General features: G+C 41.6%; 1 long non-coding RNA gene across 1 annotated transcript; it reads right to left on the bottom strand.

Moving 5' to 3' along the window:
* Positions 1–98: 98 nt before the first annotated feature.
* On the bottom strand, positions 99–13,119 carry LOC135574197 (uncharacterized). The gene is made up of 4 exons (XR_010465222.1): positions 13,039–13,119; positions 12,762–12,906; positions 11,565–11,684; positions 99–1,080 (listed from the first exon to the last, which is right to left on the bottom strand). It is a non-coding gene; the product is annotated as an uncharacterized LOC135574197 (long non-coding RNA).
* Between the last annotated feature and the right edge of the window lie 14,013 nt (positions 13,120–27,132).

Raw genomic sequence — 27,132 nt, 5'->3', positions numbered from 1 at the left:
GAGAGAGAGAGATGGACAGAGAGAGAGAGAGAGATGGAGAGAGATGGACAGAGAGATGGACAGAGATGAGATGACAGAGAGAGAGAGAGATGGACAGAGAGAGAGAGAGATGGACAGAGAGAGAGAGAGAGATGGACAGAGAGAGAGATGGACAGAGAGAGAGAGAGAGAGAGAGAGAGAGAGAGATGGACAGAGAGAGAGAGAGCGAGAGAGATGGACAGAGAGAGAGGAGAGAGAGAGAGAGAGATGGACAGAGAGAGAGGGCGAGAGCGAGAGAGATGGACAGAGAGAGAGAGCGAGAGCGAGAGAGATGGACAGAGAGAGAGCGAGAGCGAGAGAGATGGACAGAGAGAGAGAGCGAGAGAGGTGGACAGAGAGAGAGGGGTGGACAAAGAGAGACATGGACAATATACAGTTCTATATTTCCACCATTTTGACAGTGGACACTATTAGTATCCATACAGACAGTGGACACTATTGGTATGCATACAGACATACATTGGTGTCATGATCTGTGTTGTCAGTGTCACAACGGTAACATGTGTTGACCCATTCACGTTTTTTCTGGAATCTGACACAACGATATAAAGGGAGGTATCTTTCTATTCTCTGGAAGGACTCAAACACCTGCTGCCTAGTCGGTTTGGTCACTTCTGGATGGTGCCTTGAAGGGTCCCAAACCGAGGAGAAGACAAAGGCCTTCTGGATGTCGTTCCATGCCGTTGAAGACGGTCATGAAGGGCAGAATGCTGGTTGCTACATCATTAAGGATGTTGCATCTCTCCAGGCAGGGAGAGTAGTTGGAGAAGAAGACAATGCAGTCAGTAGGTATTGCTGCTGTTAACAGAGTCTGCATTTTGCTGGGTTTGGTTTCATCATGCTCCAAGAGAATGTACTCAGCATGGTAGGTGTTAGGTGTGGCTGCGATGAGCCGGTCTCCTATGTAGACACTATTCTGCTGTAGTTTCTGTTTGACAACCATGAGGTTGCACGCCCACTTCAAACTCTGCTCCATTTTGGGTGCACTGCTGTTCTGTGAGTAAGACAGCCATGGCATACTGGCGGTTCTCCAGGCCGAACCTGAACAACAGACAGGAGACAGAAGAGACAGAACACACAGGATCAGAAACATTATAAACAGATAGGAGACAGAAGAGACAGAACACACAGGATCAGAAACATTATAAACAGACAGGAGACAGAACACACAGGATCAGAAACATTATAAACAGACAGGAGACAGAAGAGACAGAACACACAGGATCAGAAACATTATAAATAGACAGGAGACGGAAGAGACAGAACACAGAGGATCAGAAACATTATAAACAGACAGAACACAGGATCAGAAACATTATAAACAGACAGGAGACAGAACACAGAGGATCAGAAACATTATAAACAGACAGGAGACAGAAGAGACAGAACACAGAGGATCAGAAACATTATAAACAGACAGGAGACAGAAGAGACAGAACACATTATAAACAGACAGGAGACAGAACACAGGATCAGTAACATTATAAACAGACAGGAGACAGAAGAGACAGAACACAGGATCAGAAACATTATAAACAGACAGGAGACAGAACACAGAGGATCAGAAACATTATAAACAGACAGGAGACAGAAGAGACAGAACACAGGATCAGAAACATTATAAACAGACAGGAGACAGAACACAGGATCAGAAACATTATAAACAGACAGGAGACAGAAGAGACAGAACACAGGATCAGAAACATTATAAACAGACAGGAGACAGAAGAGACAGAACACAGAGGATCAGAAACATTATAAATAGACAGGAGACAGAACACAGAGGATCAGAAACATTATAAACAGACAGGAGACAGAAGAGACAGAACACAGAGGATCAGAAACATTATAAACAGACAGAACACAGGATCAGAAACATTATAAACAGACAGGAGACAGAACACAGAGGATCAGAAACATTATAAACAGACAGGAGACAGAAGAGACAGAACACAGAGGATCAGAAACATTATAAACAGACAGGAGACAGAAGAGACAGAACACAGAGGATCAGAAACATTATAAACAGACAGGAGACAGAAGAGACAGAACACAGGATCAGAAACATTATAAACAGACAGAGACAGAAGACAGAACACAGGATCAGAAACATTATAAACAGACAGAACAGAACACAGGATCAGAAACATTATAAACAGACAGGAACAGAAGAGACAGAACACAGGATCAGAAACATTATAAACAGACAGGAGACAGAAGAGACAGAACACAGAGGATCAGAAACATTATAAACAGACAGGAGACAGAAGAGAGAACACAGAGGAGCAGAAACATTATAAACAGACAGGAAACAGAAGAGACAGAACACAGAGGATCAGAAACATTATAAACAGACAGGAGACAGAAGAGACAGAACACACAGGATCAGAAACATTATAAACAGACAGGAGACAGGATCAGAAACATTATAAACAGACAGGAGACAGAAGAGACAGAACACAGAGGATCAGAAACATTATAAACAGACAAGACAGAAGAGACAGAACACAGAGGATCAGAAACATTATAAACAGACAGGAGACAGAAGAGACAGAACACAGGATCAGAAACATTATAAACAGACAGGAGACAGAAGAGACAGAACACACAGGATCAGAAACATTATAAACAGACAGGAGACAGAACACAGAGGATCAGAAACATTATAAACAGACAGGAGACAGAAGAGACAGAACACAGGATCAGAAACATTATAAACAGACAGGAGACAGAAGAGACAGAACACAGGATCAGAAACATTATAAACAGACAGGAGACAGAGACAGAACACAGAGGATCAGAAACATTATAAACAGACAGGAGACAGAAGAGACAGAACACAGAGGATCAGAAACATTATAAACAGACAGGAGACAGAAGAGACAGAACACACAGGATCAGAAACATTATAAACAGACAGGAGACAGAAGAGACAGAACACAGGATCAGAAACATTATAAACAGACAGGAGACAGAAGAGACAGAACACACAGGATCAGAAACATTATAAACAGACAGGAGACAGAAGAGACAGAACACAGGATCAGAAACATTATAAACAGACAGGAGACAGAAGAGACAGAACACAGGATCAGAAACATTATAAACAGACAGGAAACAGAACACAGGATCAGAAACATTATAAACAGACAGGAGACAGAACACAGAGGATCAGAAACATTATAAACAGACAGGAGACAGAAGAGACAGAACACAGGATCAGAAACATTATAAACAGACAGGAGACAGAAGAGACAGAACACAGGATCAGAAACATTATAAACAGACAGGAGACAGAAGAGACAGAACACACAGGATCAGAAACATTATAAACAGACAGGAGACAGAAGAGACAGAACACAGGATCAGAAACATTATAAACAGACAGGAGACAGAAGAGACAGAACACAGAGGATCAGAAACATTATAAACAGACAGAACACAGGATCAGAAACATTATAAACAGACAGGAGACAGAAGAGACAGAACACAGAGGATCAGAAACATTATAAACAGACAGGAGACAGAAGAGACAGAACACAGGATCAGAAACATTATAAACAGACAGGAGACAGAAGAGACAGAACACAGGATCAGAAACATTATAAACAGACAGGAGACAGAAGAGACAGAACACACAGGATCAGAAACATTATAAACAGACAGGAGACAGAACACAGGATCAGTAACATTATAAACAGACAGGAGACAGAAGAGACAGAACACACAGGATCAGAAACATTATAAACAGACAGGAGACAGAAGAGACAGAACACAGAGGATCAGAAACATTATAAACAGACAGGAGACAGAAGAGACAGAACACAGGATCAGAAACATTATAAACAGACAGGAGACAGAAGAGACAGAACACAGGATCAGAAACATTATAAACAGACAGGAGACAGAACACAGGATCAGAAACATTATAAACAGACAGGAGACAGAAGAGACAGAACACAGGATCAGAAACATTATAAACAGACAGGAGACAGAACACAGAGGATCAGAAACATTATAAACAGACAGGAGACAGAACACAGAGGATCAGAAACATTATAAACAGACAGGAGACAGAAGAGACAGAACACAGGATCAGAAACATTATAAACAGACAGGAGACAGAAGAGACAGAACACAGGATCAGAAACATTATAAACAGACAGGAGACAGAAGAGACAGAACACAGGATCAGAAACATTATAAACAGACAGGAGACAGAAGAGACAGAACACAGAGGATCAGAAACATTATAAACAGACAGGAGATAGAAGAGACAGAACACAGAGGATCAGAAACATTATAAACAGACAGAACACAGGATCAGAAACATTATAAACAGACAGGAGACAGAACACAGAGGATCAGAAACATTACAAACAGACAGGAGACAGAAGAGACAGAACACAGGATCAGAAACATTATAAACAGACAGGAGACAGAAGAGACAGAACACAGGATCAGAAACATTATAAACAGACAGGAGACAGAAGAGACAGAACACACAGGATCAGAAACATTATAAACAGACAGGAGACAGAACACAGGATCAGTAACATTATAAACAGACAGGAGACAGAACACAGGATCAGTAACATTATAAACAGACAGGAGACAGAAGAGACAGAACACAGGATCAGAAACATTATAAACAGACAGGAGACAGAACACAGAGGATCAGAAACATTATAAACAGACAGGAGACAGAACACAGGATCAGAAACATTATAAACAGACAGGAGACAGAAGAGACAGAACACAGGATCAGAAACATTATAAACAGACAGGAGACAGAACACAGAGGATCAGAAACATTATAAACAGACAGGAGACAGAAGAGACAGAACACAGAGGATCAGAAACATTATAAACAGACAGGAAACAGAACACAGGATCAGAAACATTATAAACAGACAGGAGACAGAACACAGAAGAGAAACAGAACACACAGGATCAGAAACATTATAAACAGACAGGAGACAGAACACAGAGGATCAGAAACATTATAAACAGACAGGAGACAGAAGAGACAGAACACAGAGGATCAGAAACATTATAAACAGACAGGAGACAGAAGAGACAGAACACAGGATCAGAAACATTATAAACAGATAGGAGACAGAAGAGACAGAACACACAGGATCAGAAACATTATAAACAGACAGGAGACAGAACACACAGGATCAGAAACATTATAAATAGACAGGAGACGGAAGAGACAGAACACAGAGGATCAGAAACATTATAAATAGACAGGAGACAGAAGAGACAGAACACACAGGATCAGAAACATTATAAACAGACAGGAGACAGAACACAGAGGATCAGAAACATTATAAACAGACAGGAGACAGAACACAGAGGATCAGAAACATTATAAACAGACAGGAGACAGAACACAGAGGATCAGAAACATTATAAACAGACAGAACACAGGATCAGAAACATTATAAACAGACAGGAGACAGAACACAGAGGATCAGAAACATTACAAACAGGAGACAGAAGAGACAGAACACAGAGGAGCAGAAACATTGTAAACAGACAGGAAACAGATCAGAAACATTATAAACAGACAGGAGACAGAAGAGACAGAACACAGAGGATCAGAAACATTATAAACAGACAGGAGACAGAAGAGACAGAACACAGGATCAGAAACATTATAAACAGACAGGAGACAGAAGAGACAGAACACACAGGATCAGAAACATTATAAACAGACAGGAGACAGAACACAGGATCAGTAACATTATAAACAGACAGGAGACAGAAGAGACAGAACACAGAGGAGCAGAAACATTACAAACAGACAGGAGACAGAAGAGAGAACACAGAGGAGCAGAAACATTATAAACAGACAGGAAACAGAAGAGACAGAACACAGAGGATCAGAAACATTATAAACAGACAGGAGACAGAACACAGAGGATCAGAAACATTACAAACAGACAGGAGACAGAAGAGACAGAACACAGGATCAGAAACATTATAAACAGACAGGAGACAGAAGAGACAGAACACACAGGATCAGAAACATTATAAACAGACAGAACACAGGATCAGAAACATTATAAACAGACAGGAGACAGAACACAGAGGATCAGAAACATTATAAACAGACAGAACACAGGATCAGAAACATTATAAATAGACAGGAGACAGAACACAGGATCAGAAACATTATAAATAGACAGGAGACAGAACACAGAGGATCAGAAACATTATAAACAGACAGGAGACAGAACACAGAGGAGCAGAAACATTATAAACAGACAGAACACAGGATCAGAAACATTATAAACAGACAGGAGACAGAACACAGAGGATCAGAAACATTATAAACAGACAGGAGACAGAACACAGAGGATCAGAAACATTACAAACAGACAGGAGACAGAAGAGACAGAACACAGAGGATCAGAAACATTATAAACAGACAGGAAACAGAACCAGAAACATTATAAACAGACAGGAGACAGAAGAGACAGAACACAGAGGATCAGAAACATTATAAACAGACAGGAGACAGAAGAGACAGAACACAGGATCAGAAACATTATAAACAGACAGGAGACAGAAGAGACAGAACACACAGGATCAGAAACATTATAAACAGACAGGAGACAGAAGAGACAGAACACAGGATCAGAAACATTATAAACAGACAGGAGACAGAACACAGAGGATCAGAAACATTATAAACAGACAGGAGACAGAAGAGACAGAACACAGAGGATCAGAAACATTATAAACAGACAGGAGACAGAAGAGACAGAACACAGGATCAGAAACATTATAAACAGACAGGAGACAGAAGAGACAGAACACACAGGATCAGAAACATTATAAACAGATAGGAGACAGAACACAGGATCAGTAACATTATAAACAGACAGGAGACAGAAGAGACAGAACACAGGATCAGAAACATTATAAACAGACAGGAGACAGAAGAGACAGAACACACAGGATCAGAAACATTATAAACAGACAGGAGACAGAACACAGAGGATCAGAAACATTATAAACAGACAGGAGACAGAAGAGAGAACACAGATGATCAGAAACATTATAAACAGACAGGAGACAGAAGAGACAGAACACAGGATCAGAAACATTATAAACAGACAGGAGACAGAACACAGGATCAGAAACATTATAAACAGACAGGAGACAGAAGAGACAGAACACAGGATCAGAAACATTATAAACAGACAGGAGACAGAAGAGACAGAACACACAGGATCAGAAACATTATAAACAGACAGGAGACAGAAGAGACAGAACACAGAGGATCAGAAACATTATAAACAGACAGGAGACAGAAGAGACAGAACACAGAGGATCAGAAACATTATAAACAGACAGGAGACAGAACACAGAGGATCAGAAACATTATAAACAGACAGGAGACAGAAGAGACAGAACACAGAGGATCAGAAACATTATAAACAGACAGGAGACAGAAGAGACAGAACACAGAGGATCAGAAACATTATAAACAGACAGGAGACAGAAGAGACAGAACACAGAGGATCAGAAACATTATAAACAGACAGGAGACAGAAGAGACAGAACACAGGATCAGAAACATTATAAACAGACAGGAGACAGAAGAGACAGAACACACAGGATCAGAAACATTATAAACAGACAGGAGACAGAAGAGACAGAACACAGGATCAGAAACATTATAAACAGACAGGAGACAGAACACAGAGGATCAGAAACATTATAAACAGACAGGAACACAGAACACAGAAACATTATAAACAGACAGAGACAGAAGAGACAGAACACAGAGGATCAGAAACATTATAAACAGACAGGAGACAGAAGAGACAGAACACAGGATCAGAAACATTATAAACAGACAGGAGACAGAACACAGAGGATCAGAAACATTATAAACAGACAGGAGACAGAACACAGAGGATCAGAAACATTATAAACAGACAGGAAACAGAAGAGACACAGGATCAGAAACATTATAAACAGACAGGAGACAGAACACAGAGGATCAGAAACATTATAAACAGACAGGAGACAGAAGAGACAGAACACAGGATCAGAAACATTATAAACAGACAGGAGACAGAACACAGAGGATCAGAAACATTATAAACAGACAGGAGACAGAAGAGAGAACACAGATGATCAGAAACATTATAAACAGACAGGAGACAGAAGAGACAGAACACAGGATCAGAAACATTATAAACAGACAGGAGACAGAAGAGACAGAACACAGGATGAGAAACATTACAAACAGACAGGAGACAGAACACAGGATCAGTAACATTATAAACAGACAGGAGACAGAAGAGACAGAACACAGGATCAGAAACATTATAAACAGACAGGAGACAGAAGAGACAGAACACACAGGATCAGAAACATTATAAACAGACAGGAGACAGAAGAGACAGAACACAGAGGATCAGAAACATTATAAACAGACAGGAGACAGAAGAGACAGAAAACAGCATCAGAAACATTGACAGTGAATATGTGCACTGCTACTTATGCATAAATTATCACTGCCTTCTCATGTACAAAGTTAACCTCATAGTCAGTCATTGTATCATTTCAAATCCAAAGTTCTGGAGTACAGAGCCAAAATAACAAACAATGTGTCACTGTCCCAATAATTACAGAGGGCACTATCTCAGACCTCTCTTAAAGTAGTCCAATGTTTAGTATTTGGTCCCATGTTCCTAGCAGTCAATGACTACATCAAGCGTGTGACTTTTTATTAAACTTGTTGGATGCATATGCTGTTTATTTAGGTTGTGTTTCAGATTATTTTGTGCCCAATAGAAAACAATTTGGAGTCACTTTAAATGTATAAAAGAATAGAATATGTTTCTAAACACTTCTACATCCATGTGGATGCTACCATTACGGATAATCCTGAATTAATTGTGAATAATGATGAGTGGGAAAGTTACTCAGCCTTATTCATAACCCCCCCCATGCTAACCTCTCACCATTACAATAACAGGGGAGGTTAGCATTTCATATCATACCCCTAAGACATGCTAACCTCTCACCATTACAATAACAGGGGGAGGTTAGCATTTTATATCATACCCCATGCTAAGACATTATAAAACCTCTCACCATTACAAAACAGGGAGGTTAGCATTTTATATCATACCCCCAAGACATGCTAACCTCTCACCATTACAATAACAGGGGGAGGTTAGCATTTTATATCATACCCCAAGACATGCTAACCTCTCACCATTACAATAACAGGGGAAAAGCATTTTATATCATACCCCAAGACATGCTAACCTCTCACCATTACAATAACAGGGGAGGTTAGCATTTTATATCATACCCCAAGACATGCTAACCTCTCACCATTACAATAACAGGGGAGTTTAGCATTTTATCATACCCCCAAGACATGCTAACCTCTCACCATTACAATAACAGGGAGTTTAGCATTTTATATCATACCCCAAGACATGCTAACCTCTCACCATTACAATAACAGGGGAGTTTAGCATTTTATATCATACCCCCATGCTAACCTCTCACCATTACAATAACAGGGAGGTTAGCATTTTATATCATACCCCCATGTAACCTCTCACCATTACAATAACAGGGGAGTTTAGCATTTTATATCATACCCCCATGCTAACCTCTCACCATTACAATAACAGGGGTGTTTAGCATTTTATATCATACCCCCATGCTAACCTCTCACCATTACAATAACAGGGGAGGTTAGCATTTTATATCATACCCCCCATGCTAACCTCTCACTATTACAATAACAGGGAGGTTAGCATTTTATATCATACCCCAAGACATGCTAACCTCTCACCATTACAATAACAGGGGAGGTTAGCATTTTATATCATACCCCCAAGACATGCTAACCTCTCACCATTACAATAACAGGGGAGGTTAGCATTTTATATCATACCCCCAAGACATGCTAACCTCTCACCATTACAATAACAGGGGAGGTTAGCATTTTATATCATACCCCCAAGACATGCTAACCTCTCACCATTACAATAACAGGGAGGTTAGCATTTTATATCATACCCCCAAGACATGCTAACCTCTCACCATTACAATAACAGGGGAGGTTAGCATTTTATATCATACCCCAAGACATGCTAACCTCTCACCATTACAATAACAGGGGAGGTTAGCATTTTATATCATACCCCCAAGACATGCTAACCTCTCACCATTACAATAACAGGGAGGTTAGCATTTTATATCATACCCCAAGACATGCTAACCTCTCACCATTACAATAACAGGGGAGGTTAGCATTTTATATCATACCCCCAAGACATGCTAACCTCTCACCATTACAATAACAGGGAGTTTAGCATTTTATATCATACCCCCCCATGCTAACCTCTCACCATTACAATAACAGGGGGAGTATAGCATTTATATCATACCCCCAAGACATGCTAACCTCTCACCATTACAATAACAGGGGAGGTTAGCATTTTATATCATACCCCCAAGACATGCTAACCTCTCACCATTACAATAACAGGGGAGGTTAGCATTTCATATTATACCCCCAAGACATGCTAACCTCTCACCGTTACAATAACAGGGGAAGTTAGCATTTTATATCATACCCCCAAGACATGCTAACCTCTCACCTTTACAATAACAGGGGAAGTTAGCATTTTATATCATACCCCCAAGACATGCTAACATCTCACCATTACAATAACAGGGGAGGTTAGCATTTCATATCACACCCCCAAGACATGCTAACCTCTCACCATTACAATAACAGGGGAGGTTAGCATTTTATATCATACCCCCAAGACATGCTAACCTCTCACCATTACAATAACAGGGGAGGTTAGCATTTTATATCATACCCCCAAGACATGCTAACCTCACTATACAATAACAGGGAAAGGTTAGGGGGAATCACCATTACAATAACAGGGAGGTTAGCATTTTATATCATACCCCAAGACATGCTAACCTCTCACCATTACAATAACAGGGGAGGTTAGCATTTTATATCATACCCCCAAGACATGCTAACCTCTCACCATTACAATAACAGGGGAGGTTAGGGGGGGGGGGGTATTATCTGTTAGTCTGTAACTTTCACACTCATTATTATTCACGATTCATTCAGGGTTATTCATAATCATGGTAGCAACCCCATTAATGTAGAAGTGTTTAGTAACATATTCTATTCTTATTTACAATAAAAGTGACTCCAAAATAATTACAGAGGGCACTGTATGTCCACCTGCCAAAATGTCAATATTACTCACAGAGAGCAGATGAATGACCAAGATATTCAAAAAAGTATATATTCTACCAATACAGTCTATACTATAAATACAGTGTATATTAGAAATACAGTCTATACTATACAAAAATATTGTATGAAGGTTAAGAGGAATAGAAAATGGAATATAAAAATGTTTCAAATAATGTCTAAGAATTCTGTCTAAAAGACATGTAGGATTACTTAGAGTCTGAAAAAACAGAGAAACACCCACCTTCTCATCTCTTGTACCACATTAGCCAAGACCTCTTGATCGATAGCATCCACCTTTCCTCCAGGCCAGAGATACAGCAGAAAGAGAAGGACAATTCCCCTCATAGCTACACACACACAGCTGAAACACATGGGAACACACTATATATACACACACAGCTGAAACACACTATATATACACACAGGAACATACTAGATATACACACAGCTGAAACATACAGGAACACACTATATATACACACACACAGCTGAAACATACTATATACACACACAGCTGAAACACACAGGAACACACTATATATACACACACACAGCTGAAACACACAGGAACATACTAGATATACACACAGCTGAAACATACAGGAACACACACACACACACACACACACACACACACACACACACACACACACACACACACACACACACACACACACACACACACACACACACACACACACAGCTGAAACACACAGGAATATACTATATATATATATATATATATATACACACAGCTGAAACACACAGGAACACACTATATATATACACCGACAATACAAAACATTATGAACACCTACTCCTTCCATCACACAGACTGACCAGGTGAATCCAGGTGAAATATATGATCCCCTAATTGTTGTCACCTGTTAATTCCACTTCAATCAGTGTAGATGAAGGGGAGGAGTCAGGTTAAAGAAGGTGTTTAAACCTTGAGACATGGATTCTCTATGTGTGCCATTTAGATGGTGAAGTGCTTTTAAATGGTAGTAGTTTGAACGGGGTATGGTTATAGGTACCAGCCACACTGGTTTGAGTGTGTCAAGAATTGCAAAGCTGCTGTGTTTTTCATGCTCAACAGTTTCCTGTGTGTATCAATAGTGGTCCACCACCCAAAGGACATCCAGCCAACTTGACACAACTTTGGGAAGCATTGGAGTCAACATGGGCCAGCATCCCTGTGGAACGCTTTCAACACCTTGTAGAGTCCATGTCCCGACAAATTGAGGCGGTTCTGAGGGAAACCGGGGTGTAGCTAAATATTAAGGTGTTCTTAATGTTTTGTTTACTTATTATTATTTTTAAGGACTTTTTGTTATACCAGCCCATGATGGGCTGAAAAGGTCCTAATAAAATAAAATCAACAATTTGATAATCGGTGAAGATAACATTAGACATAAGTCAAGTAGAAGACACTTACAGAGATTGTAGATGGCTGACTGATGTCTTCTAGATTGTAGAAGGCTGACTGATGTCCTCTAGATTGTAGATGGCTGACTGATGTCCTCTAGATTGTAGATGGCTGGTTATTGTCCTGTAGATTGTAGATGGCTGACTGATGTGCTCTATCCAAGACAAAACAGATGAAGGTTAACTGAATTTATGGAAAACATACTTAGACATTTTCTTTATTAAAAACAGCAGAACAGTTATTATCACATTTAGTTCAGAGAGAAGGTGCTAATTCACCCATGTACCTGTTGAAGGGTTGTTGCTGTGTCCATGTGAGCAGCGCTTTATAGGGGTTTTATGTGTTAATATTTACCCAGAGAAGGGAGGGCAGAGGGAGGGGCAGAGGCTGCTGACCTCATTACCATATTTATCAGGGGAAGGGAGGGCAGAGGGAGGGGCAGAGGCTGCTGGCATCATTACCATATTTATCAGGGGAAGGGAGGGCAGAGGGACTGGCAGAGGCTGCTGACCTCATTACCATATTTATCAGGGGAAGGGAGGGCAGAGGGAGGGGCAGAGGCTGCTGGCATCATTACCATATTTATCCAGGGAGGGCAGAGGGAGGGGCAGAGGCTGCTGGCATCATTACCATATTTATCCAGGGAGGGCAGAGGGAGGGGCAGAGGCTGCTGACATCATTACCATATTTATCCAGGGAGGGCACTGTGGTTTAGAATCATTTTGAAACAGTTTACTGACCAACTTTTTGGGAGATTTGATTTATTTGTGAATTTAAAAACAAGTTGTTAAGAAAATAGCCTTCTTTCTGCTTGATTTACAAGTGAACCAGTTGACAGGACAGTAGTCTATCTCAGAGCCTTACCCCAAATCCATCTCCTTCACAGGAGGTTGGTGGCACCTTAAATGGGGAGGACGGGTTTGTGGTAATGGCTGGAGCTGAGTGAGACATGTTTTCCATGTGTTTAATGCCATTCCATTTGATCCGTTCCAGACATTATAATGAGTCGTCCTCCCCTCATCAGCCTCAACTGATCTCCTTAATGCTGTGCGTCAAGCAGAGATGCATTGGGCACCATTTACACCGTTTTTGGTAGAACTCTGCCGGGATTCAAACACCCAACATTCTAATCTCAGGGTGGACACTACAAGGCCACCGAGTTGGTGGACAAGTGATAACCTGCATTTGAGGATAACGTAATAATGTTTTACAACTTATTTTCCATTATGGTCCCCTGTACGTACAGTGGGCCAAAAAAGTACTTAGTCAGCCACCAATTGTGCAAGTTCTCCCACTTAAAAAGATAAGAAAGGCCTGCAATATTCATCATGGTTACACTTCAACTATGACAGACAAAACGAGAAAAAAAATCCAGAAAATCACATTGTATTATTTTTTATGAATTTATTTGTCAAATTATGGTGGAAAATAAGTATTTGGTCACCTGCAAACAAGCAAGATTTCTGGCTCTCACAGACCTGTAACTTCTTCTTAAGAGGCTCCTCTGTCCTCCACTCGTTACCTGTATTGATGGCACCTGTTTGAACTTGTTATCAGTATAAAAGACATATCAGTACTGGGAGCTGTCTATATTGTGGCCAGGTTGGTCACCTGGTCTCCACATGTTCCCTGTGTCCAGCAAAAGAGGGGGCTCCGCAGTAGTGGGGGATATAGTGTTGAGTCAAATCGCCTGCCTGCTTGAAGCCAACCTTGTGTGGCAGAGCCAGGCTTTTCCTCTGCCTGCTCTCATCGATTCAGGCGCCGACGAGAGCTTTCTGGACCGAGGGGTCGTTAATCAGTTGGTTCTGGACACTGTTTCACTCAGTTCACCTCTGGATGCCAACACTCTCAATGGAAAGCTACTCTTCAGTGTTTTGGAGAGAACTGTTCCTGTTATCCTGCGTCTCTCTGGAAGTCACCAGGAAAAGATCCGTTTCCACATAATCAACTGTTCTCACTCACTTCTGTGTCATTCATGGTTAAAGCTACACAGCCCACAGGTTGACTGGCCCACAAGTAAGTACGTGGAGTACTGTTTAAGGGAATTTTTATCTATAATGACTAATTATGTATACATTTCAATCAGGATGTACTAATCAGAATACTATTATGTTACTGTATATGTACTAATCAGAATACTAAATGTTACTGTATATGTATGAGTTTTCTTTCTTGATCCCAGTACTGAAAATAATGTGTGTGTGAATGTGGTCAAGAGTTTAGTAACAATGACGGTCTGTTCCTTGGTACAAATGAATCAGACTGGCTAGAATGCTTATCTACACAAGACAAACTTGACTCGTAAATTATATTAAATTGGTGGGGAGACGGATGTGGGAAGGCTTGAGACACAGCCTTGGTACTGGAACGGAGATGGCACGGGGTAGTGTTAGAACTAATGACGTCATTTTCAGTTTATAACCTGTGGTAACCTGTATTGTGGCAGTACTCTCTTGAATAAAGGCTGTTACTTGACTTTTTAGACCGGGCTCTGTCCATTCCTATAAAATAAGGTTCTTACAAATTCTTATGAATTGACAGAGTGTTTAATGTTAATTGGGAATTAAAACAGAGGTCCTTCAACAAGTACATTTTGTCATTCTAATTGTCTAATTTCTGCCCTTCCTCCTGTCTTGTCTGCACCCAAGTCCATTCCAGAAACCCCAGACCTTCTGTTCCTCCAGAATATCACGATCTAGCTCCTGTATTCAGTAAGCACCACACCCCATCTCTGCCGCCTCATCAGCCATACGACTGTGCTATCGAGCTTCAGTCTGGAACTCTTCTCCCTAGTAGCAGGTTGTATAACCTCTCTCGTCCCGAGCAAGAAGCCATGGAAGAATACATCCAGGATTCCCTGGCTGTTGGATATGTCAGGCCTTCTTCCTCTCCGGTGGGAGCTGGGTTTTTCTTTGTCAAGAAGAAGGATGGGTTACTAAGGCCATGCATAGACTTCCGTGGGTTGAAAAGTATCACTGTCAGGAACAAGTATCCCTTGCCACTTATCAATGCTGCTTTTGTCCCCCTCCATGGTGTCAGTGTTTACTACACTTGACCTCCGGAAAGCCTATCACCTTGTTCGCAACAGAGAAGGGGATGAGTGTATAACGGCATTCAACACATCACTTGGACATTTCGAGTACCTCGTTATGCCTTTTGGTCTCACTAACGCCCCTACTGTTTTTCAAAGCCTAGTTAATGATGTCCTGAGGGATGTTATTGGGCATTTTGCTTTTGACTATGTGGATGACATTCTTATCTTTTCAACGGACCTTGAGGCTCACAAGCAACAGGTCCACCAAGTTCTCCAAAGGCTGTTGGCGAAAAAGTTATTTGTTATGGCTGAGAAATGTGAGTTTCATGTTTCCTCTGTGTCCTTCTACATTATTGCTCAAGTACAGCTGCAAATGGACCTCGCCAAGGTTAGGGCAGTCACAGAGAGGCCTGTGCCCGCGAATCTTAAGCATTTACAGCATGTCCTGGGGGTTTGGCCATTTTTATAGACGATTAATCCGTGACAACAGTTATTTGGCAGCTCCTCTCACCTCCTCCTCCACTCCATTCCGCTGGTCTCCCTGAGGCAGAAGCAGCTTTCTGGGAACTCAAGAACCGCTTCACTTCTGCTCCTATCCTTACCCAGCCAGACCCAGAACTCCAGTTTGTCCTCGAGGTGGACGCTTCCGACATCGGGGTAGGTGTAGTCCTGTTTCAACCTTCTCCCTCGGATCAGAAGCTCCATCCTTGTACCTTCTTGTCCCGCTAGCTCTCACCTGCAGAGAGAAATTTTGACATAGGTAACCGGGAACTCCTGGCTGTTAAATTGGCTCTTGAGGAGTGTTGTCACTGGTTAGAGGATTCGGTCCTTACCTTCGTTGTGTGGACGGATCACAAAAATCTAGCCTACATCCAGACCGCCAAACGTCTGAACTCTCGGCAGGCCAGGTGGGCATTTATTTTTTGGAGGTTCAACTTCACACTCACTTATCGCCCCTGTCATGACTGTCCTGATCAGGTCAGGTTACAGGAGACCACAACCCTGCAGATTATCTCTCAACCCCAACAGAGGAGGAGAGATCTAGGGGTCTGAAGATGTGGGGGTTTTATGACCCCTCACGCCCATGGTAAATCTTAGGCCACAGACAACATTCCTTTGTCCTGTTACTATGGAGAACCACCCTCAGAACATTAAACATGAAATAAAGGGACTTTGGAACAATGGTTTCCATCAGCCACAATGGTGGTCATGACAATAGATGGAATATGAAAATGTATGTCATTTTTGTTTTGTTATTAAACGTTAATAGATGATGTTATTACGAAAACATTGTAATTGTAAGAGTTTTCCTAGGATATGCTTGGTGTGTGTACATTGTACATTGTGTGGAAAATGTTCAAATCAAAGAGAATGTTTTGGTAAAGATGAAATGTGAAGTTGTCTAAAATTGGATTTGAGTCAAATCTAGACCTTGCCTCTTAAGTTGGTACGCCCAGAGAATTGCCCTAAAGGCGGTTACACCCACTTCTGACCCGAGGGTATAAGACCTGTGAGTAAAGAATTAACAGATCAGACTAAGTGACCCAAGCTGCAGCCGAGGTCTAAAAAGTCAACGAACCCAAAATTCAACCCAAGGTTGAAGACAAATAAATATTTTTCTACCCATGCTACTGATGGGTAGAAGTGCTGTTGGATCTAACCGCTAGATCCACTTACCTCCTGGTACAAAATCTGATTCTAGCGGATATTTCCATTTCTCGTCACATCAAATCAATGAAATGGACCACGTTCTCACCCAACTCGGGACTGCAGGGGCTAAGTTGGCCATCATGAAAGGACAATGGTGCAGGACCAAGGTAAACTACGTTGGGTTTCTGGTGGGTGCCGAGGGCATCCTACCACAGTCTAACAGAATCCAAGCAGTCCGCAACATCAAAACACCTTCGAACCTTCAAGAGTTGCACAGCTTCTTGAGGTGCACAGTCGACTTGTCAAAACCATTGACTCGTCTTCTTCAGAAAGACACTCCATTCGTTTGGGATGTCACTCACAATGAAGCTGTGGCTTCCTTGAAAAACCAGCTTTGCAAGGCACCCTGCCTGGTATACCCCAACAAAGACAAGACATTCTTTTTTGGAAGTCAGTTTCTCAGAGCACTGTCTTAGCGCAGGGTTGTACCAAAAATACGACCAAGACAAACTTGTGGTTGCTTACGCGAGCAAAACACTCAACCCTGCTGAACGCAAATACTCAGACTGCTGTCGACAGTCTGGGTAATCAAACACTTCACCAGTTATGTCGGCGGACAAAAGGTGATCATAGAAACATGTCACCAGTCTGTGACTTTTCTGAAAAGCCAACGAATCCGTGAGGATGCTGTACACAACAGCAGGATAGTGGCTTGGCTCATGATGCTGCAGAGCCATGATGTAGTAATCAACTACGCAAAAATGAAAAACCTGCCTTTGGGCAGTGCTTTGGCGGTGTGTCAACGCTGTGGTGACAATGAAACCGACTCCGCACCACCCCCGCGTGACATCGCTCCGCCATTGGTGTATTGGAAGAAAGTCACGGGACACTCCAAATCACTTGTTGTGACAAACTTGGCAACGACCATGCCTACAGCATGGCGAAATCCGGTGCAATTCACGGCACCCCTTGGGTGTTTGATGCTCGAGACGAAAACACCACTGAGGAAGCTATGGTGTCTGCGGTAACGCGAAGCCATGTAGCACCACTGGAAACGTCTTCACACAGACATAATGTGATGCTAACGCATTCATTCCTGAATGGCGACCTGGTAGCAATGCAACACCAAGATGAGTCCCTCGCCACTTTGATGGCATTCCTGTCGGAACCTGTCAACCACCCAGTGTCCGAACTGGCTTTGGCAGGTTCACACGACTTGCGTTCGCTGTATGCAATTAAACGGCACCTCACACTTGTAGATGACCTACTGGTTTATGTTTCAGAAACTGACACCGCTCGAAGGTGGGTGGTTCCTAAAACACAGAGGGGGGTGATGATAGCCCAAGCCCACGAGGAGCCATGTGGAGGCCATAGGGGGGTCAAGGCTACATGTGAAACATTGCGACAGGTGGCCTACGGGCCTCACATAGAACAAGACGTGGCACAGTACGTGAGGGAGTGTCTAGTTTGCTGCCAGTTTCAACCCTCCAAGCCACTTCACAGAGCACCCCTGCAACGCAAGGGTGTGTCTTACCCCTGGAGCTCGATCCAGATCGACTGGGTCGGCCCAGTTGCCAGGTCGGCCAGAGACAACAAGTATCTCCTCACAGTGACTTGCGCATTCACAAAGTGGGTGGTGTGCCTGCCGGCAACCAATGACACAGCGGCCGTTCTTTTGCTAAACCACGTTTTCAGTCGTTTCGGCCTGCCGGGAGAAACCGTGGACAGCGACAGAAGAACCCACTTTTCAGCAGCTGAAATGACCGAATTGTGGAGGCTTCTGGGAGGAACATACCACATAACCTCTGGCGCCGACAGAGATGGCCGCCTCGCGACCCTGGGTCAAGACCCCGCCCTGTGCAACTGGGTACTGGACTTCCTGACGGGCCGCCCCCAGGTGGTGAGGGTAGGTAACAACATCTCCACCCCGCTGATCCTCAACACTGGGGCCCCACAAGGATGCGTTCTGAGCCCTCTCCTCTACTCCCTAGTGTGGTGTCAGGAAAATAACCTCACACTCAATGTCAACAAAACAAAGGGGATGATTGTGGACTTCGGGAAACAGCAGAGGGAGCACCCCCCTATCCACATCGACGGGACAGTAGTGGAGAGGGTAGTAAGTTTTAAGTTCCTCGGCGTACACATCACGGACAAACTGAATTGGTCCACCCACACAGACAGCGTCGTGAAGAAGGCACAGCAGCACCTCTTCAACCTCAGGAGGCTGAAGAAATTCGGCTTGTCAACAAAAGCACTCACAAACTTCTACAGATGAACAATCGAGAGCATCCTGTCGGGCTGTATCACCGCCTGGTACGGCAACTGCTCCGCCCACAACCGTAAGGCTCTCCAGGGGTAGTGAGGTCTGCACAACGCATCACCGGGGCAAACTACCTGCCCTCCAGGACACCTACACCACCCGATGTCACAGGAAGGCCATAAAGATCATCAAGGACAACAACCGACCGAGCCACTGCCTGTTCACCCCGCTATCATCCAGAAGGCGAGGTCAGTACAGGTGCATCAAAGCAGGGAGACTGAAAAACAGCTTCTATCTCAAGGCCATCAGACTGTTAAACAGCCACCACTAACATTGAGTGGCTGCTGCCAACACACTGACTCAACTCCAGCCACTTTAATAATGGGAATTGATGGGACATGATGTAAAATATATCACTAGCCACTTTAAACAATGCCACTTAATATAATGTTTACATACCCTATATTACTCATCTCATATGTATATGTATATACTGTACTCTATATCATCTACTAAATCTTGTAACATTTTGATTTGATTTGATTTGAGTCAAAGCTAAACTCCATATCGCATGTCACCCTAGGAGCTAGGGCAGGGCAGAAAGGAGCAACCAAACAATCGTCAGAATCTTGAGGAAATATGTGGCAGCCAACCACAAAGATATGGACCTTAAACTCCCATTGGTACTGATGGCGTTCAGAGTCACACACAACAGGTCAACAGGTCAACGGGTCAACAGGTCAACAGGGAAAAACCCTCTTCGAGACGGGCAAATAACACTTCCACTGCATCTCCAACCGCCGCAGCCACCACCTACACGGCTCATCAATACGTGACCGACCTGCGGAACCATCTCCAGACTACCTTTGCGTATGCTCAAGGACAGTTGGAAAGAAGAAGTGCAGAAGGTGACAAGACCTATTACCACAAAAAGGCCTCACACCAGGTGTTCGAGTTTGGGGATAAGGTGTGGTACACCAAACTCGCGGGCGTCGCAACAAAGTTCCTGGACGGAGCCAAACGAGATTGTGGTAAAGCTATCACCTGTAGCTTACCAGATCAGAATCAGCAAAGGTCGACATAACACCACATTAACGTGGGTCTGCAGTCACTAACTGTTAACCCTGTAATCATTCCAACATGTTACAGTCACTAACTGTTAACCCTGTGTCGATACCAACATGTTACAGTCACTAACTGTTAACCCTGTGTTGATACCAATATGTTACAGTCACTAACCATTAACCCTGTGTTGATACCAACATGTTACAGTCACTAACCATTAACCCTGTGTTGATACCAATATGTTACAGTCACTAACTGTTAACCCTGTGTTGATACCAACATGTTACAGTCACTTAACCCTGTGTTGATACCAACATGTTAAGTCACTAACTGTTAACCCTGTGTTGATACCAACATGTTACAGTCACTAACTGTTAAACCTGTGTTGATACCAATATGTTACAGTCACTAACTGTTAACCCTGTGTTGATACCAATATGTTACAGTCACTAACCCTGTGTTGATACCAACATGCTAGTCACTAACCATTAACCCTGTGTTGATACCAACATGTTACAGTCACTAACTGTTAACCCTGTAATGATACCAACATGTTACAGTCACTAACTGTTAACCCTGTGTCGATACCAACATGTTACAGTCACTAACTGTTAACCCTGTAATGTTGATACCTGTTAACCCTGTGTTGATACCAATATGTTACAGTCACTAACTGTTAACCCTGTGTTGATACCAACATGTTACAGTCACTAACCATTAACCCTGTGTTGATACCAACATGTTACAGTCACTAACTGTTAACCCTGTGTTGATACCAACATGTTACAGTCAGTAACCATTAACCCTGTGTTGATACCAACATGCTAGTCACTAACCATTAACCCTGTGTTGATACCAACATGTTACAGTCACTAACTGTTAACCCTGTGTTGATACCAACATGTTACAGTCACTAACCATTAACCCTGTGTTGATACCAACATGTTACAGTCACTAACTGTTAACCCTGTGTTGATACCAACATGTTACAGTCACTAACCATTAACCCTGTGTTGATACCAACATGTTACAGTCACTAACTGTTAAACCTGTGTTGATACCAATATGTTACAGTCACTAACTGTTAACCCTGTGTTGATACCAATATGTTAGTCAGTAACCGTTAACCCTGTGTTGATACCAACATGTTAGTCACTAACTGTTAACCCTGTGTTGATACCAACATGTTACAGTCAGTAACCATTAACCCTGTGTTGATACCGACATGCTAGTCACTAACCATTAACCCTGTGTTGATACCAACATGTTACAGTCACTAACCATTAACCCTGTGTTGATACCAACATGTTACAGTCACTAACCATTAACCCTGTGTTGATACCAATATGTTACAGTCACTAACCATTAACCCTGTGTTGATACCAATATGTTACAGTCACTAACTGTTAACCCTGTGTTGATACCAACATGTTACAGTCACTAACCATTAACCCTGTGGTGATACCAACATGTTACAGTCACTAACCATTAACCCTGTGTTGATACCAATATGTTACAGTCACTAACTGTTAACCCTGTGCTTCTCCCAATATGTTACAGTCACTAACCATTAACCCTGTGTTGATACCAATATGTTACAGTCACTAACCATCAACATGTTACATTAGTAGTGTGTAAGAGGGTTTAGGTAAATAAATAAATATATATTTGATTTAGAATATGTATTAAAACTTCACTAGGGTAGGGGGCAGCATTCGGAATTTTGGATGTAGAGCGTGCCCAAATTAAACTGCCTGCTACTCAGGCCCAGAAGCTATGATATGCATATAATTAGTAGATTTGGATAGGAAACACTCTGAAGTTTCCGAAACTGTTGTATAATGTCTGTGAGTATAACAGAACTGATATGGCAGGTGAAAACCTGAGGAAAATCCAACCAGGAAGTACTATTATTTTGAAAGGCTGTCCACCAGACAAAGACTTAGGACCCAGTTAACAATTTATATGGCTTCTTCTACATGTGGCCAGTCTTTGTTTCTGGCTTTTACTCTGAAAAATGAAGGAGATACAGCACTTTCAATGAGAGGAAATCTCCAGACATGCGCGTGATCGGGAACGCGCCTTTCTTGTTTATCCTTTTCTATTGACGAAGCTTTTGTCCGGTTGAAATAGAATTGATTATTTATGACAAAAACAACCTCAGGATTGATTTTATGCACCATTTGACATGTTTCTACTAACTTCTAAGGTACTCTTTTTGCTTTTTGTCTTGATGTTGAGAGCACGCATTATGCCTTTGGATTTCTGAACAAAACGCACCAACAAAACTGAGGTTTTTGGACATAAAGAGGGACATTATCGAACAAAACGAACATTTTATTGTCTAACATGGAGACCTGGGAGTGCCACCAGATGAAGATCATCAAAGGTAAGTGATTAATTTTAACGCTATTTCTGACTTTTCTGACTTTTTTCACACCTTGCTTGGAAAATGGCTGTATGGTTTTTGTGGCTAGGTGCTGACCTAACATAATCGGTTGATGTGCTTTCGCCAAAAAGCCTTTTTGAAATCTCACACAGCGCTTGCATTAAGGAGAAGTTTATCTTTAATCGTTTGTTAAACAGAAATATCATTCATCAATGTTTTATGATGAGTAATTCTGTAATTTGATGTGTCTCTGCATTTTCACTGGATGTTTGTTTGAGACAATGATTACATAGATGATACATAGCGCGACAATTTCAACTGAGGTTTTTGGACATAAAGATTAACTTTATCTAACAAAACACACATTTATTGTGTAACATTAAGTCCTGTGAGTGCCATCTGATGAAGATCATCAAAGGTTAGTGATTAATTTAATTGCTATTTCTGAGTTTTTTTTCTTGGCTTGGAAAATGGCTGTATGGTTTTCTGTGACTAGGCGCTGACCTAACAATCGCAAGGTATGCTTTCGCCATAAAGCCTTTTTTGAAATCGGACACGGTGGTTGGATTTACAAGAAGTTCATCTTTAAAATGGTGTAAAATAGTTGTATGTTTGAGGAATTTTATTTATGGGATTTCTGTTTTGAATTTGGCACCCTGCAATTTCACTGGCTGTTGTCGAGGTGGGTCACCAGAGAGGTTAAAGGTGTTATTGATTTCCTTATGTACCCCCTTCAGTGTGAGAGTCCAGTTCAGTGTATGAATTTTGACATACGAGGAAACTCTAGGGTCTCTTCCAATATGTTCTCACACCAGGGTTTTATAGTAACAAATTACAAATGAAGTAACTTTAATCAGCCCAGATGACATTAACCAAATGTCATCCGATAACAGTTAATTACATATTAATGAGATGTAACCTTAGAAATGGCAGATCTTTGAACGCAGTACTGAGCCATGCTGCTCAAACGTCAACTTTCAGTTGTTCATTTTCCTTTCTTTTTAAATATATTTAGAAATCTTCAAAACTTCTTGGTTGCTTTCCACAGATTTTAAACCAAAAAAGTCAGACAACTGCATCCTCCCACGTTACATCAGGATCTTTGTGTTAAAATGACATGTTTAATCAGTCAACACAGCTCCTTCCTCTTCCCCGAGCACTGGGATGACACATATAATAAATGAACTGCTTACTTAGCAGTTCATTTATTAGCTTACTTACTCAAGTTTCAGTGGAAATGAGGACACTAAATTCTACTGGTCTGTATTTGCATACCGATCAATGTGTTTTGCAAACTGTGAATAGTCTACATTTAGAATATTTGGACAAGCGATCATCCAACTCATGAAATAATCAGATTTCTCTTGGATCCGTCCATTGAAGTCTTTGTCATACAAGGCTGGGCCGGTTATTCAAATGACCATTTAACCTTTTACTGGCCATAATCTGTTTTGGTGGCTGCATTTAGTAGGAGACTGTTCTGATAAGGCTGGGCCAGTTATTCAAATGAACATTTCATATTTTACTGGCCACAATCTGCTTGGTGGCTGGGTGTAGTGAGCCTAATAGTGAGTGTTGGGAAAGCTTTCCCTGGAACCTGACAGCTGACCTTTTAGCAGTGATGCCATTGTAACAGAGTTAAGAACGTACCATAAAGTCCCTCCACAGCTAGCTTGAAATGGTGCGGATGGAGCAAGCCAAAAGAGTTCAAGTATTTATCTGAACTAGTCTTTACCAAAGAGTTGAAATGGTGTAGTTAGTGGAAATGAGATGTATGGCACTTTTAAGCAGCAATACATTTCAACTAAACATAATTTAGTTTAAAAACATTTAATTTCATAAATAATTATACATTAAAATACATTTACATTGTTGTTTGAGACTTTACATGGTGTTCCCTAGGTTATGTCACAGAAGAAGATTGACAGCCGAACGGACCAATAGCAGCATAGACATATCCCACAGCACCTACCAATAGGACTTTATGATTGACTATAGACTATAAAACCATAGGACCCCTTATAGTCAGAGCCTGAGAGAATCATGGTGCACATCTCTGTTTCAACCCTGTACAATAATATGTTACAACATACATATGCTTTTCTTCAGTTGCGGACTAATATATTGGCACCCTTGCACTTTTCTTAAATAGTTCCCTATTTCTTCTGAAATTAGTTCAAATTGAAAAAAATAAAAATGTTTGTTCTCCACTCCTTGTTATTGGATGTTCAACATTGTTGAACCAATTTTATTTTTGTAAACTTAAGTTGACACAGAAAATAAAGCACCCCAGAGGTAGTTCTTGGTTTTCTGCCGCTGGTCCTGGGGGCCGTGAACGTGCGCAAGGCATCGTGGAATCATCAGATTATCAGGTGTTTTGTAGTCCAACGTTCAACGCAGTGTCTACAAACTGGGTCTCCATTGAAGGTTGTGTGTCTTCCAGCAGGACAACGACCCCCAATATGACAAGGAATGGTTCAACTCAGTGTCTACAAACTGGGTCTCCATTGAAGGTTGTGTGTCTTCCCAGCAGGACAACGACCCCCAATATGACAAGGAATGGTTCAACTCAGTGTCTACAAACTGGGTCTCCATTGAAGGTTGTGTGTCTTCCCAGCAGGACAACGACCCCCAATATGACAAGGAATGGTTCAACTCAGTGTCTACAAACTGGGTCTCCATTGAAGGTTGTGTGTCTTCCAGCAGGACAATGACCCCCAATATGACAAGGAATGGTTCAAGAAGAGTTATTGGACTGTTTCAACTTATTCTAGAAGAAATATGGAATTAAAAAGTGCCAATATATTTTTATACAACTGCAGATGCTTTGTTCTAAACAATATATCCATACTTATTTTATATTTTTTAAATTTTACCTTTATTTTACTAGGCAAGTCAGTTAAGAACAAATTCTTATTTTCAATGACGGCCTAGGAACAGTGGGTTAACTGCCTGTTCAGGGGCAGAACGACAGATTTGTACCTTGTCAGCTCGGGGATTCGAACTTGCAACCTTTCGGTTACTAGTCCAACACTCTACCCACTAGGCTACCCTGCCGCCCTTATGTCCACTATATCTATACAAAACGTGAATACATTCAATATAAACAATATATCTAGACGCCTTATAAAACAACCTCTTTGTCAGGTACTCCAACAACAACAACAACTTCTGCACTATTGATCATGATATTAAAGGTGAAAAAAAAACTATCTTTGGGTAGTTGTTTCATCAGTCCATTGTTGATAAGGTCTGAAAATGTTTTCAAGATGTATATCCTTCAAAATACAGAAGTACAGCCGATATGATGTATTACTGTATTTTAAAAGTAATTTACTGTATCTTGAAAACATATTATCTCTCCCGTCTCTCTCTCCTGTCACCACGGTGCCAGTAAAGCATTGGTTGAAGTCCTGAGTAGATTATGTTATTATACCATCCCACATGGTTAAATACCTGGGAACCTCATGTCACATCTCCTGACACAACAACCCAAACTATACACCCCTCCATACAGTAGAGTATATACACCCCTCTATACAGTAGAGAATATACACCCCTCCATACAGTAGAGTATATACACCCCTCCAGACAGTAGAGAATATACACCCCTCCATACAGTAGAGTATATACACCCCTCCATACAGTAGAGTATATACACCCCTCCATACAGTAGAGAATATACACCCCTCCATACAGTAGAGTATATACACCCCTCTATACAGTAGAGAATATACACCCCTCCAGACAGTAGAGAATATACACCCCTCCATACAGTAGAGTATATACACCCCTCTATACAGTAGAGAATATACACCCCTCTATACAGTAGAGTATATACACCCCTCCATACAGTAGAGTATATACACCCCTCTATACAGTAGAGTATATACACCCCTCTATACAGTAGAGTATATACACCCTCTATACAGTAGAGTATATACACCCCTCTATACAGTAGAGTATATACACCCCTCTATAC

The sequence above is a fragment of the Oncorhynchus nerka genome, linkage group LG12 (genome assembly GCF_034236695.1).
Source record: "Oncorhynchus nerka isolate Pitt River linkage group LG12, Oner_Uvic_2.0, whole genome shotgun sequence".
NCBI classification, from domain to species: domain Eukaryota; kingdom Metazoa; phylum Chordata; class Actinopteri; order Salmoniformes; family Salmonidae; genus Oncorhynchus; species Oncorhynchus nerka.
This window is presented reverse-complemented; position numbering and strand designations above follow the sequence as displayed.